The following is a 12,410-nucleotide window of genomic DNA, read 5'->3' on the forward strand; positions in this document are numbered from 1 at the left end:
TAATTGGTTGACTCCGGAGTTCCGAGAGAGCCACCTGTCTGAAGCATAGGACTCTGACTTCGCAAAATGTCTTACAACAGGACCACCGTGGAAAGAACTGCACTTTGGTTGTTTTTTAAGACCCTCAGCAGACTCGTAAGTCTAGACAATCAGGCACTGCTCCGTGACTGAGTTGGAGAGGTCTGGGATGACTTGGGCTGTGTCCAGCTGCCCTGGGGAGGTCACCAAGACCATCATGGTGTTGTCACTGCCTGGTTAGGCTTGGGTTTCTTGACATGGGCTTCTTTTTCCTGTGGGAAGACTCCAGACTCCATGGACAGGCGGGTGCCCGGGGCCTCTGGCTACACTTCCCCTGCCTCTGTGTGTGCTTCTGCCTCTTTCCAAGGATATAGGTGTGGTCGTGCCCCTCAAGAAGGAACGTCTATAAGAGAGAAGAAAAGCCAGAGGCCTCTCAGTTCACCATCTCATCACAATACCTAGCAACACTTATGGCCTTAAAGCTCCTCCTTTCTTCTGGAACTACAATGTTGGGAGAGGGGTTATGGCAGTGGTGGTGGGACCAGACCACCTGCCTCGATGAGGTCTGTGAGGGGAGGTCATTTGAACCGCACACTCCACATCTGCCGGATGAGAACAAGTCTAACATCCATGTTGCAAGGGTGGGGAACAATGCACGTTTAGCACCCGCCACCAAGTAGACACTCCATGAATGATTATTGTTGTTATTGTCATATAACAATCTTATTATATAAAACCCAATTTTTTAAGGCCTTTCTAAGCTCATAGGAGTTGGAAGGGCTCAGCTCCAATGTTCCCTTCTTTTTACTTCATCCAAAAGGATCCCCTCTTTCTCTTCTTCTGCTCTTGGTTGTCTGGTCACAGGCTCCATCTAATACTCACCTTGTAATTGTATTTGAGTATAGACTGTGTCTTGTCTACTTACTAGACCGAAGCTCACAGAGGGTAAGGGCTCAAGACCACAGGCTAGTTGATGGTGCAGCTGGGGTTTCGACACTGACCCATATTCCTCATCCCAGGAAAAGGGGAAAATAGGGTTAGGTACCAAGTCCTAGGAAGGTGCCTGAGGAGTTTTCTCTCACATTTGCTTAGAGACGGGAACTAGCACTTCTGTGCCCTGCCTGGACGTGGGGAGCAGGACAGGCCTCCCAGTCTCCAGCGCACAGCAGATTTGATAGGAACCTACCAACTTGCGGGTGTCTCAATTGCGGGCTGCGTGGTGTAGAAACATCCCCTATTGATACGGGTGTTGAAAGTCCTGATAAAGAGGACAGGCATGGAGGAAGTGCTCAGAGGCTGCTGGGCTAGCAGGAAGCAGAAGCTGTTTCTAGCACAGAGGATGTGGCTCAAGACAAGGTATGAGAAATGAAAGTCAAGGAGGAAGTAGAAGTGGGATCGTAGGTGCCTCGAGGACAAGGAAGTGGCTTTGTTGGCAAAGGTGGAAGGAGAAAAAGTACCGAGGCTCAGCGTTGGGGTGGGTGTGGAAGCCGTTTCTCCTCTTACAACGTCTGCCTGAGGGGAGATGTTGGAACCTGGAGGTTAGACATTTGGCACATGGAGATTCTCAGTCAGCTCTCATGGAAACTGCTCTCCAGGAGAAGTTTAGCTTCTGAAGGCAACGGGACACTGAGTTCAAAGACGCTCAGTTGACTGGCTTGCGCTTGTGCTTTAGGTCTCCAGCGAGAGGTGAGGTCGACGGGGTGAGCTGGTGCCTGGAGCTGCTCGGGAGGCAGCTCTGGGTTTCCTTGATGTTGAGGGGTGCACATGGCCTACCATCCACTGAGCACCATGACGCGCTGCGGTTTACGGATAGGAACGAATTTCGTCCTCAGAATAACACATGTTTTACTGAGATGAGGCCTCTGAGAGTCACAGTATCCAGGTAACTTGTCCAAAGCAGAGTTCAGCTGGCAAGTTGACTTCAACCAGGTCTCTCTGATGCCAGAATCCAGATTCTTTCTGCCAAGTGGCTTGTTCACACACAGGTCTGGCTTGGAAATTTTTCTCCCCTGCATATGAACAAGGAGCATAATCAGAGGCCATTTGTTGGGGTCAAAGTTCCCTTTGAAAATCAGATGAAAGCTAGGATACAGGAACACATATACCCTACAGTTTTAGGTGTTAAGGGCCCTCTGGAGTGTATCTCTGATCCTCAGCTCAGGAACTCCTGAGATAAGGAAAAGGAAGCCAGAAGAATTTGGAAAAGAACGAACCCTCCACAGAAATGGATTGAAACATTGAATTGTCAGTACTACTAGTACATTCTGGATTTGTTGCCTTGATCAGAACAAGCTTAAATAAACATGGCTGTGTTGGCCCAGGTAAATGTTTTTCTTGTTTGTAACGTACATGTGAAAATGGACAACTCATTTGAACATTCTGTAGGTTGATATTTTTGCCTACCGTAAAAGCCAAATATAAAATAACTTAAAATGGTGTACAGGAATACTTAAACTATAGCATCGCTTTCCTCTCCTTTCTTGCTCAGGTGTTCTATGCTCAGGTATGGTATTTTGTCCATTCGTATAAGCCATGCAGGGATGACTTCCATGAAATCACCTGGAATGACTGCAAGGTTGTTATAGTAATCTTAAGAGGACTTGCTTTTCATTGGAATATAGTTCTTTATATATGTTTTACTAGATTTATTATTTATTTTATACCACTTTTGAACAACACTTAAAAATGCTCATGCACAGAGAATCATAGGCTATCAGAGGTGGAAGGGAGCTCAGAGATCATGCAGTCAAACCCTGTTCTTTGCAGATGGGGAAACTGAGACAAAGAGAGGAGAAACTGACAGACTCAAGGCTACTGGTTGAGTTGGTGGCAGAGCTGGGACTAGAACCCTAGTGTCTTGACCTCCTTGAGGGCTCAGTTCATTGCAACACGTGTGTCCCACTGACACTCAATACATATCTGTTAAATGTGTGGTCAGATGGAATTTTCTTCTGATCTCACTCCCTGCTTCCTTCTGCCCCACAGTCCTGGTAGGGAGGGGATCTTTGGTCACACGGGGGAGGGAACAGAGGCTTTGCTTAGCAAAGAGACCCCACACTCATGATGAGGGCCATGGCCATGGTTAGAGAAAGGTGTGCTGGTCCAGGATGTATAGGTAGGACCTACCTCTGCCTCTGGCGATGGGGCTAGAAATAATGGTCATCACCACACCAAGGACTGTGGGGAGCAGCTCCAGGATGGTGTGGTGTCCCAGGGGGCCAGAAAGGCCCAAAGGCATGTGGGGCAGGGAGAGAAGCGAGGTGGACGCTAGAGGAAAGGACTCCCAGGTACTCCCTGAAGGACATCCTCTGTGGTTTGAAAGGTGACTTGATGGGAAAGGGGAAACCATGTGGCTTAGTGTCCTATGCCTCTGTGTGTGTTTGGGACCATTTGGGCCGAAGGGGAGAGCTTCGCTGTCAACATGTATGAAGTGCCTGCGTGAGCATGTTTGGACTAGGCGCTGTGGGAAGTTATACAGGAGTAGAAGTCAGGGTCTCCACTTTCAAGTTTCTTAACCTCAGAGGTTGATGTGGTTAGGCGCCAGATTTAGCTGCTTAACCTTCACTGCTTTGTATTTTCAGACGTTTCCCCCTTTCAATTGGATTAAAACCTGCCTTGAAATTCAGTTCAGGCGATCGCTCTCTGGGCAACCGTGGATAACGGAGTCCCTTAACTTCTTTGGGCCTCAATTTCCTTGCTGCCCAAATGGAGCTTATTCCTGTCCCCAACAAAGTGGAAGTAACCCACTTTAAAAATTAAACTGTAATTCCAATTAGGGGAGCAAAACACCTGACTCCAATCAGATCACAGTGTGATCATGACCAAGGAAAGAGTGTGTGTTTCCGAAGGAGAGCGGGTCATCTTGGAAGCAGAGGGAAGGGACCCAGGGAGCAGACACTGAGGCCCGTCCACCTCAGGGAGAGTCCCAGCCGGGGATCGTCGCCCTCCCATGCCGACAATGCCCTGTTTTGGAAATAAGTACACCTGATGTCAGGACACATTCAAATCATAAACTGCTCCCCCAGCTCTGGCTCTGAGGTCACTGAGAAAACTTCTGATGATAATTTGGCTTCCTGTGCAATTTGCATACATGGAGCAAATGTTTGGCCATAGGAAGTACGTGCTGGTGCCCTTGGCAGTCAAATTCTGTCTTAACAATAAATTAGCCCATTGGCGGCCTGGTTTCTGCAGCCTGGTTTCCTGCTGGGTTCGTGAGTGTGAGTCAGGGCAGCTCTTACCCGCACAGCCTCTGAACCCCAACGCTGCATCCTTCCACCCTCCCCGCACGCTCTTTCCTCTGGCTGCGCCTCTGCCCCTCTTCACCGACCACACACAAAGGCTTGAAGCCAATTTCACCTCCCAAGGGATGGCTCTGGGTCTTTGCTCAGCCCCTAAGCTGCATCCTATTGCAGGGTAGGAGGAGGAAATGTGCCCACAACTTGAGCCAAAAGGCCTGTTGGCACTCAAAAGTACTACCTGAATGAGTGAGTGACTTAATCCCTGGGCTTATGCAGACAGATGATGGAAGGCACTGCTCTGTCATTCGGAGGGGTGGGAGTCCCTATCTGAAGTTAGTGGAAGAAGCATTAGGCAGGGGGCTTCGAGGTTCCAGGCTCGGCTCTTCCTCTGACTCTCTGTATGGTCGTGGGAACGTCAATGGGGTCCTTATTTGTAAAACAAAGCAATTGGAGTTGGGACCTTGTTATCATGGATGAAAATGTACAGTATCACAAAGGTTTGAGTACACACTTAATGTTAATCTATAAATTCAATGCAGTTCATGAAACTCAAATAGAGAATCCTGAGATTCACATGCAAGCATAAAGGACCAAAAATAGATAAGACAGTTTTAAGGGAAAATAATATGATGTGGGACTTCCTCTCTAAATATTAAGACTTATTAAAAGAGCTGTTGTAATTAAGACAGTGCAGTGAGGCTAGAATAGAAAGTGGATCAATTGAAAAGACCAGAAAACCCAGAAACTGACCCATATGGAAGTTGGTCTAGGACAGAGGTGGAATTACAAGTTAGTGGAGAGTGCACGGGTTTGCTATTTGGGACATTTAGCAATCCATACGGGAAAAAGTTGGATTAGATCATTACCTCACAACATACAAAGAGGTCAATTCAGGGAGAGTCAATACTTACACGAGAAAAGGGGAAATACAGGAGAATATCTTCTAACAGTGGGCTGGGAAAGTATCTTAAATCAGATACAAGAAGCAAAAGCCATAAAGGAAAGAGTCGTAAGTTTCACATTACAGTTAAAATCCCTGTACAATAAAGACAGCCAGGTACTGGAGGAAGATATTTTCAACAAATATAACCAATAAAAGACAAGTGTTGGGAGTATATAAATAGGAAAGCAGTATGGTAGCTCCTCAAAAAATTAAACATAGAATTGTCGTAGGATCCAGCAGTTCTATTTCTGGGTATATGTGCAAAATAAGTGAAAGCAAAGACTCAAATATATGTTTGTACACCCGTGTTTACAGCAGCATAATATACAAAAGGTGGAGACAACCCAAGTGTCTATCAATGGATGAATGGATAAACAAAATGTGGTATACCTGTACAATGGAGTATTGTTTTGTCTTAAAAAGGAAGGAAATTCTGACACATGCTACAACGTGGAGGATCCTTGAAGACATTATGCTGAGTGAAGTAAGCCAGTCACAAAAGGACAAATATTGTATGTTCTCACTTATATGAGGTCCACAGAGCAGTCAAATTCATACAGACAGAAAGTAGGATGGGGTTGCCAGGCGCTGGGGGAGGAGCAACGAGGAGTTGTTGTTCAATGGGTGCAGAGTTTCAGCTGGGAAGACGGAGAGTTCTGGAGATGGCTGGTGGTGACACGGCGTCACCGTGGACTTAACGGCATTGAATGGCACGCTTAAGCATGGTTAAAATGTGAAATTTTGTGTGACGTATACTTTAGCACAATAAACAAAATAAACAAAGCACGGATACACGTCACAGCGTGGACGAACCTTGAAAACATGTTAAGTGAAAGAAGCCAGTTACCAAAGAACCCATGTTGTATGATTCCAGTTAGATGAAATGTCCAGAATAAGCAAATCTATAGAGACAAAAAAAAAAAAAAAAAAAAAAGATTGGTGGTTGCCTGGGGCTGTGGGAAATGGGACTGGGGGGTGATGGCTAAAGTGTACACAGTTTTTGGGGGGTGCTAATGAAAAATTTCTGGAATTCTAGAACTTGATTCTAGAATCGAGTTTAGTGATGGATGCACTGCTCTGGGAATGTACTGAAAGCCACTGAATTGTACACTTTGAGTGACCTGTATGGTATGAGAATTATATCTCAATAAAGATGTTTCAAAAATAAGAACAGATAAATAACACTTTCAAAATAAGGAAAGGCAAATGACAATGAGAAAAATGGGCGAAGAATATGATTAGACAATCCACGAGGACAGCAAAGACAGGAGGACAAGCTCAACCCCTGGGAAATGCAAATTGGAGCAATAGTGAGGTTCTCTCTCACGCTTATCAGACTGGCAAAAATTCAAGTCTTTGAACATCCGATATTGGGGAAGATGTGAAGTAATGAGAAGTGTCACACAACACTGTGTGGAAATGCAGATTGGTACAGATCTTTGGAGAACAATTTGGCAATATCTGGCAAAGGTGGAGAGTTGCACCCTTTGACTCAGAAATTCTCCTTCTAGGGACGTGCCCCAGGGAATTTCTCATGCCTGTGCCCGAGAAGTTATGTGCAAAAACATCAACGCAGCTTTTTAGTCATAGCCAAAACTTGGAAACATCCTAAATGTCTATCCCAGGCTAAGGGATAAACAGATTGTCATATAATCAAGCAGTGGGATATTCTACAACAGTTAAAATGTACTGTGTGTGGACTAGATTAATATAGATGAATCTTTCAAGTAAAATATTAAGTGAAGAAAGCTGATTATTGAAAGATCAATGCACACATTTATATAATGTTTACAAACAAGCAAAACAATATTCATATCATTTATAAAAAGGGCTTCAATTATATCTGAACTGTCTTATTTAAAATATCTTTTTCCCTTATCAAATGAGAGGTCTGAAAGAAATATGTGAAAAGGTTAAGAAATACTAAGTCTCACAGGTGTCTGCATGGGTGTATGTTATGTTGTTTGTATAATTTTCTATATTTTTGAAATACTTCATAATTCAAAAGACATTTCAAAGACACACAAACTGCCATAGGATTGAAGTCGAGTACATTATTTTGGAAAGTATATGCTTCCTTGCATTTCATTAATGGTAACCCAACTAGGAAGTCTGCTCGGCCAGAGAGTGAGTGCTCGAGTCTGAGTCACCCTATGCAAACAGTCAAACAGCCAACACTTATCAAACATCCCCCATGTGAGCACTTGGCAGCGTGTCCTGGGTCCTCCCCAGCACTATTCCTCATGCCTGGCGTAGCACATGGCATAAATGATCGCTGGGCTGGGGAACCAGTACCAAAAGACCTGAAGAACTGATGGGGGTTTAGAGATGAGGGTTTCTTAAACACCTCTGGGGGCTCTGCCTGTTGGATCAGAAAGCTGTCCTTATGAGATATGCAGCTTCTGCCCATTGTTCCAGATTAAAGTGTAAATCTGCATGCCACAGGCCACTTGAGCAGGGTCACTTACTCTCATGGAGGACACTTCTTTTATTTCTAATTTTTAAAATAAAAATTGTATATATTTAAGGTGTATAGCACGATGATTTGGTATACATACACATAGCGCAGTGATTACTACAGTCAAGCTAATTAATATCTCCTCCTCCCAAAGCTGCCATATTTCTTTTGTCATGAGAGCACCTGAAACCTACTCTCTTAGCAAATTTCCAGTATTCAACACAGTGTTATTAACTCTCATCACGATGCTGTACATTAGATCTCTAGACTTATTCACCCTACGCAACTGCAACTTTGTACCTTTGACCAACATCTCCCCACTTCCCCCACCTCCCCATTCCTGACCCTGGTAATCACTGTTCTACTTTCTGCCTCTCTGTATTCCACTCTTTTAGATTCCATGTGAGATCACACGTTTATTTTTCTTTCTGTGTCTGGCTTATTTCACTTGGTGTAATGTCCTCCAGGTTATCCATGTTGTTGCAAACGGCAGGATCTCCCTTTTTAAAGGCTGAATAATATTCCATTGTGTGTGTGTATATATGCATATATACACATACATATACATATGCATACATGTATATACATCTACATATATACACATATGTATACGTATGTGTATATGTATATACACACACACCATGATTTCTACATCCATTCATTCTTGGAAGATACTTCTTTACTACGTGTGCAATCACAACCTCTCCGATTTGCGACTATTGGCAATAACAGTGAAGTAACGTTCATTAAAAGAGTAATGTAAAATGCCGTCTGCCTCCCTTTCTTAAAGATGAAAACACTTTCCTCCTTTCAGGCCAGATTCTAAGGTCGGCAGGAGGGCCCCTGCTAAGCTGAGCTGAGCCGAGACGCTGCGCTTTGCCTGCAAGTGGCAGAAAGAAAAAACGAGGGCTTCTGTTTCGCTGATGTGATTGTTTTCCTGCTGTGGACAAGAGACACCTGATGGTTACAGAAATGAGAGAGGAGGCAGTTTTGCAGGGAGAGGTACGTGTGTGTGTTTGTGTGCATGCATGTGTGTGTGTGCAGGTAAGTGAAGAGAGAATGTTTTCCCTCTTCAAACTAAATGATCTGATTTTGCCCTCATGAGCATAGCTCATGCCTGCTGCCCTGTCAATGAACCCATGGCCGTCTTGTTTCTGGGCCATCAGAACATACAAGGCATCGTCTCAACTGAGCGCTGAGGCACCAGGAAAGCCTGCAGCGCCCTTGATGAAGGCCTTGCTCTCCCCGTTTCTGCGCAGAGGAAGTTTCACAATCACCACCTTAGCAGCTGAGATCCACGCGGAGGATTTCCAAGTGTTGACAGCTTCTGAAAAGTGTTTGCTTGGCCTCTAAGTAACGACTGAGAACATATTCAATTTAATGCAGAAAATCTGAAAATAGCATCCAATTAGTTTAGTGTGGAAGACTGTGATAATATTTTAATAATATGGACTTTATGCAAAAATTTGCTTTCGTCTGAGTAATTAGGACTAAGTGAAAGGTTTAATGTGTATTTATTGAGCATGTAGTAAGAACAGTGCGTGAGCCGAATAACAAGGCAACATGGATGCATTAGGGGCTTTTTCTTTTCAGTTCACTGAAAGTTGAGTCCTTTTCTCATAATGTCTGTCATGCTGAACAATAAGATTGGCTCTAAACTGAAATGAGAATGGCTCAGTGTCCAGCCCAAGCGTATGAGAAAAATCACGTTGGTAGAACACTGACTTCCCTTGAAACGCTTTTGGGAAGATAGTTTCTTTAAATTGGCCTTGCAGAGTCTTTGAAAATATCCTCAGTACTGCAAAAGCTTTCTTTAAGAAAGCCGCAGATCTTTTGCTATCCTTCGTTCTTACCAGTGGAGACAGTGACATACTGCAGAATATGAGTCTACTTTAGTTTTTAATTTTAAAATACTTTGTGTAAAATATTTCTTTCATTTTGGTTCATCTCCCCCCCTCTAAAAAATAATGCATCCCTGAGAGAATTGGTTTAGTAGGATTTTGCCTCTCTGTTCCCAGAGGGGAATTCTTCTCCATGGATGTCACACGACAGGTAACTGTCAAATGGTAGGTAGGGACTGACAGAATAAGGGGCGGTGCGTGGTCTCTCCCAGCTGGAAGTCCATTTATAATGGGCCCGGTGTAGCCTGACTGAGGCAGGCAGGCAGCCAGCCCTCCCACAGGCCCGAGGGCCGGGATACATTCGCATGGCTGCTTTAAATGGTAGAATCAGTGTCAAATCCACAGAGAAGCCACAACGTGTGACCAGAATGAAAAACTAGGGAAAAATTCAGAGCCATGTCTCTAGTTCATTCTTTGACCTTAGCAGTTAACATTAATTTCTCTCGTAAGTAGGTGATTTGAATGCAGCTGATCAGAGGATTTTTTTTTCGGTCCCCGTGGTGCCTTTCATGTAGCTTTTCTTTTTTCTTTTTCTTTTTCCCACTAGGTGCTTAAAGAGGCACGACTTTGAGAAAATAGCCCTCTCTCTGGGATTCATCTCAGCTGAAGTCATCAGAAACGGCATCCAGCAAGGCGGTGGGAATTCAGTAACCGGCCAGAGGGGGACTCAGCTTGTCATAGAGGCGGGGCTACTGTTTCCTGGCCTGACAGTGTGGCCTGACTGCAGAGGGTAGATCCATGATATTTCCCCATGACTTTGACCTGGATTGTCTTGGCCACCTTTGCTCGGCGTCCGAACTGGCAGTGAGGTAGCCTGAGTGAGCTTCTTCTCCTCCCACCTGTAGCGGCGTCCTCCGCCTTGTACCTGGTTCCTAGGTGAGGAGGAGAGGCTGGGCCTTTGGGCCCTGCCACTTAGCTTCTTAGTTGCTCCAAGGGTTCAGCCCAAACTTTCTCCCTGGTCCTCCTTGTAGTTTATTTTGAACACTTTCAGGGGCTCTTCTTTCTTGAAACTCTGTCCTCCTCCCATTGATTCCCTGCTTCTCATTCTCTGACCTCTTTCACTGCAGATTCACTCTCTTTCGCCCCTTCCTTGTTCTCCTCTAGCCTGCCAAACATGGACATCCTATTTGGTTCTGCCCTTAACTAACGTCTCCTTATCCTCCACATTTGCTCCCGCTGGATCTCATCCACAACTCTAGGTTTCAGTTTTTATTTCTATGCAATATTCCTCTCCCTCCCTCCTGACCCTCAGCTTCACATTTTTATTTCTCATTGGATTTTTCCATCCAGACACCTTGCCAACCCTAAAACTGAATTCCCTCTCCATCCTTTCCTTTCTCACAGCCTCCCTATCCAGCCTGCATGTCATGAAAAGCCAATTCCTGTGGATGCTTCCTTTTCACTTTCTCTCACGTCTCTCCCTTTCTTTCCTTTTCTCTCCTTGCTGTCTCACTAGCACAGCCTGAGTCCTTGCAATGGCTTCCAAGCTGCTTACCCTATTTCCATCTCAGCCCTCTCTTATTCTGACTACTGCAGCTTTCACAGGGTCTCCCCCAAAAGAAGCCCCCTTTTCCCTGCCTGGCTTCTGAACATGTTAAGAACTAAGACAGTGAGTAGAGATGGAGGCATCTTTATTCCTGATGGAGGCCATGTGGGAGGATATAGCTTTGGGTGTGTGGGCTAAGTGGCTTGCTGGACTGACTTCAGTTTAGGCCAACTTAGCCAGCCAGTCCTTGCAGCACTTGCCTGAAGCAGGTGTATGCTGGTCCAGATATATGACTGCTGGACAGATGTGCCCTGATGGATGGAGTCAACCCCAGGTATGACTAACAGCCCAGAGCAGCATCCGAGAACTCATGTCCTTCTCAAATCGAGGGGAAAAAGAAGGGCAGAGCTGAACCAAGCTTGCTCAGTTATGCTTCCTAAAATGCCAGCCAGATAGATATCTCTGTCCCCAGGTGGGCAGTAAGAAAGGCTACCAGGAGGAAGCATCAGGAGAGGGCAAGAGTATTTCTCTCCCTTAGGAGAACAGACTAATCTTATAAAGTACAAGGGCTCATCCTCTTGGTCTCTTACTCAGATACCTTCTAGTCCTCAATTTTTGCACCCACAATTTTATTCTGCAAAAGGAAATAGCTTACAGAACTCTGTTTCATCTAGATCAGTCAAAGTTCGATAAACTTATCTTGAGGTTTTCCTTCTTCATCTTTGTTAAATTGGAGCCATTGAAAGTCTTCAAAGACTTCAAGGACAAGTTCAACTAGTACAGCGATCACTGCAGAGGCTGCAACCCCAGCCATAGCATTAGCATCGCAATTCTGTGTGCCACAGCAGAGTGCTGGATGCTTTAGACATGCCACCTCATCCAATTCTCAAGTGTCAGAAAACCTAACCCAAACTGACTTAAGCAAATATGGAATTTATTGGGTCACGTAATTAAACAGTTTCTTCCACTTAGCTTCGTTTATACAAGCTTGAAGAAGATCACCATAAGGGGCGGTTACATCTTCATTACTGTCTTTACTTGCTCCATAGTCCATTTTCAGGTCTCAAGCAGTCATAAGATGGTTCACAGCAGTAACAACCCAACACCCTCTGTAAGATGGTTCACAGGAGTGACAACCCCAATACCCTGTATAAGATGGTTCACAACAGTGACAACCCCACCACCCTCCATGAGATGGTACACAGCAGTGACGACCTCAGTGTCCTCTATCGTGACAACCCCAATACCCTCTAGAAGATGGTTCACAGCAGTGATAACCCAATATCCTTTCTCCTTATCTTGAGAGGAAAAGCAAGTCAGCTTTCCCAAGTAACCAAACACCAGCCCTGGCTTTATCTTATTGACT

The 12,410-nt window shown here is 44.9% G+C and overlaps 1 long non-coding RNA gene across 1 annotated transcript in view; it reads left to right on the forward strand.

Annotated features, from left to right (window-relative positions):
• The window catches only part of LOC103549349 (uncharacterized), a 49,986-nt gene extending 37,971 nt beyond the window's left edge, over positions 1-12,015 (forward strand). The window contains exons 3-4 of the long non-coding RNA XR_544518.2: positions 8,472-8,659; positions 10,106-12,015. This is a non-coding gene — a long non-coding RNA (uncharacterized lncRNA). The remainder of the gene's footprint in view (positions 1-8,471; positions 8,660-10,105) is intronic.
• The last annotated feature ends 395 nt before the right edge of the window (positions 12,016-12,410 follow it).

This window comes from Equus przewalskii, chromosome 14, assembly GCF_037783145.1.
Source record: "Equus przewalskii isolate Varuska chromosome 14, EquPr2, whole genome shotgun sequence".
In the NCBI taxonomy this organism is placed as follows: domain Eukaryota; kingdom Metazoa; phylum Chordata; class Mammalia; order Perissodactyla; family Equidae; genus Equus; species Equus przewalskii.